Source organism: Molossus molossus, unplaced genomic scaffold (genome assembly GCF_014108415.1).
Source record: "Molossus molossus isolate mMolMol1 unplaced genomic scaffold, mMolMol1.p scaffold_m16_p_11, whole genome shotgun sequence".
Lineage (NCBI taxonomy): Eukaryota > Metazoa > Chordata > Mammalia > Chiroptera > Molossidae > Molossus > Molossus molossus.
In genome coordinates, this window is record NW_023425346.1 from 43662511 (window position 1) to 43666091 (window position 3581).

Genomic DNA, 3581 nt, shown 5'->3' on the forward strand with positions numbered 1-3581 from the left:
TCTTGAGGATGTACTATCCTTACCTTCTAAAAGTAGTTTGTGCAGTACTGCTGAAAATCAAAGCCTGTCCATAGAGGTAAAATATTAAAAATGCAAAGTCCTATGGAGCATTAAAATATGATTATGAATAAATTCATATTTTCGATCATTATCTCCATTCCAGACTTTGCTTCTGCATTCAGGGATTTTTTTTCTCCTCTTGACCACTACTTGTTTATCATACATACATACCCTCACCCACACCTATGTCCAGAGGCTCAAACTGAACTCTTTATTTTCTCCAACATCCTCGACTCACCCTTCTCTGATCATTTCTTATCTTCATTAAAAGTGTTCCCATTGACCATTCACAAAAACTGAAAACTCTAGTTATCTCAAGTTTCTTTTCTTCTCTCCTGCTACATTCGCTTGACCACCAATTCCTCACCAAATCTGCCTTTCCAAGTTTCTCTCAAATTCCTCCCCTCTTCCCTTTTCCAACTGCTGGCAAAAGTGAGTCAGTAGTGTTACTGGAGCCTGTGAGCTGGAGCTGTGAAAAGAAACCATCTAACAGAGACGACAGGGAATGGTGCCATATTGGGGACTCAGTGTCAGTCTCTGCTCTCACCAGTTTGTACACTCAGCAATGTAGGAAGGAAGCTACAAGCCCCATCAGCCTCAGACCAGAACGTCCGTACAGCTGAGTCTGTGCTTAACCTCCATGCCCACACCATGGCTCTGTACATCCAGCAAGCTCCGGGGAGGCTGGGGAAAGGTTGGGTGACATCCATGGAACAGATCATGTTCTCTGGAGGGCATGACACGAGACACAAATGTCTTCACGCTTGACGCCCACTTCAAAAAATTCTTTCACACGTCTCCCTCACCCAGACCTCCTTGCCCCCGGTCTTTCAATCTTGTTTTCTTCAAGTTTCTGGGAAACAGCTGGTCAACACATTAGCCACCCCTTATGAGTCAGTGTAATTTTATATTAGGCCATCTCTCTTTCCATTCAAAATGGAAAAACAGATGTACTACTCAAAGTTCTCTGTTAGGAAGATTTCTCTTTCTGCTGTATTGCAGGGCATCCCTGAGAGGGGCTGTGATGACGTGATGATTGGTACCAACTTACTTTGCATAAGGGCCACTCTTTCCCCTCCTCTGTTGCTCAGTTACACGGTGCTCCTCATGAAACTATAGATGTGTGTTGAAGGACAGACATTGAAGCAGTGAAAGAGGGCAACATGGAGTCCAAATTCCCTACTCATGTGAACTTCTTGTGCCTTTGAAACATTTGTGCTCATCTCCTGTATCTTATAGACACCATTTTCACTTTATAATGGGACACAGCTGAACATGCCCGACCATCATTTGGGGGATCAGATAATGATCAGTTTATTATGGGGAGTTCAGATTGTATAGTTACCTGCTGTTATGGGTTGAATTATGTCCCCTCTAAAAAAGAGATGTTGGATTTCTAATCCCCAGTATTTTAGAAAGTGACCTTCTTTGGTGATCGGGTCTTTACAGAAGTAATGAGGTTAAAAAAAGTCATTAGGGTGGGCTCTGGTCCAATATGACCAGTGTCCTTATAAAAATTGAAAATTTGGACACATAGACACCCAGAGGGAGAAGATAATGTGAAGACACACTGGGAGCAGGCCTTCTTCAACAAGCCAAGGAGACCAATTTGGAACATAGGCTTCTCTCACAGGCCTCAGAAGGAACCAACCTTCTCAGTCCCTTGATTCCAGACTCCCAGCGTCCACGACTGTGAGACAATCCATTTCTGTTGTTTTAGCCATCCAGTTGGTGGTACTTTGTTACAGCAGCCCCAGCAAATGGAAAAAACTGTTCCATGATCATGCTTTCAGCCTTTACCAAGACCTTGTAGAAAGAAAGACGCTGAGGGGGTGGAGGGACGGGAGAAAAGGGTAAAGGTGAACAAAAGGTACGAACTTCCAGTTATGAAATAAATAAGCCATAGAGATGTAATGTACAGCACAGGGAATATAGTCAATAATATTGTAATAACTGTCACAGTGACAGTTGGTTACTAAACTTAATGTGGTGATCACATCATCAGGTATATAACTTTCGAGTCATTATATTGTATACCCAAAACTAGTATAATATTGTACAACTATACCTTCATAAAAAGTCTTTACAAACCACAATCAGTTCTGAGAAAGAAGCACTGGGGCATGGGCAAGGCAGAGGGAAAAGAAGTACACACAAATAAAAAGAAGAGGAGCTGATTTGCATACTGTGGATAGTCATTGGCTGTTGTAGCCATCATCTAAGACAAGCTCCCAATGTTTTGGAGTATTTTTTTTTTTTTTTTTGGTACGTGCTCCTAGTGGGAACCAAACCCAGGACTCTCTGGTCTGCAGGACAACGCTCCATCGGCTGAGCCAAACCAGCCAGGACCGGAGTATTTTATTATATATCAATAGATAACTAATAATTTAAAAGATGGCTTCACTTTGTTCTAAAAACCTTAGGCATATCCTCTGTGATTCTCCTATTGTGGCATGTTCAAGGCTCTATAAAGTATCTCTGGTTGCCACAGACATGTCTAGTAACTATTGTATCTGCTAGGTCATTAAGATTCTAGTATCAGGGCAGCTTGCACTACAGTCTAGACCTAGGGAACCCTCTCTTGCTCCAGGCTCCCTTCAAAACAGGCAGCATGATAGGTTACTGAGTAAATGGGTTGCAGAGGCACATCCATTTGTGGTATATGGTGTTTCCAAAATCCGAGGAGTTCTGGTAAACATTGTCCCCCTTTATGGGGGGCATGCAAGGTGCAGTGACTTAACTTTCATTTTAGTGGGCACATCCTGACACACTCTGAACCACTGGATGCCTTGAAACTTTTGAAAATCTTCATGAGATTTATTCTCTACTGTGTGGCCACATTTGTCTTTCTAAAGCGTTTAAGGAACATGCCACTTACTGTACATCAAGGCCAATTCACATAATGTCACCAACGTAATGGACCAATGTGATATTCTATGGGATATCAAGATGACCAAGTTTTCAGTAGACTGTGTTAAAACACAGAGTAAGAGAGTTAGCCCTGAAGTAAGATGGTAAAAATAAACTGTTGCACCTTCTAGGTAAAGGCAAACTTTCATGTTGGTCTTTTATTAATTAAACTCTGGAAAGAAAACGTGCTCATCAGATTAGTAGCCCAGACACTAGGACTGTATTGTTTGACCCAGTAAAGTTACCATACCGAAAAGGGCAGCTGAGATGGATCCCTGATCATTTTCCACAATCCGTTTACTTTGCACAGACTCAACAGGCAAGTTACTGTGGTGTGGAACAGGAAATCAGCACTGCTGTGCATTTCAGGTTTTTAGATGAGTGACACTAACCTCTGTATTTGCCTAGGAATGCAGTTTTACTTTTGGTTCACCATATAGTTGTGAAGGGACAGTGCCAGGGCCTTCCAAGTGGTCGTCCTGCCACAATCTCTCCATGAGGCAGGAGAATGAAAGAACCAAGGAATGCAGACCGACTCCAGAAGCTGGAGAAAACAAGGATGTGAATTCTACCCACGAGCCTCTAGATACAGTGGTTCTCAGCCTGTGAGT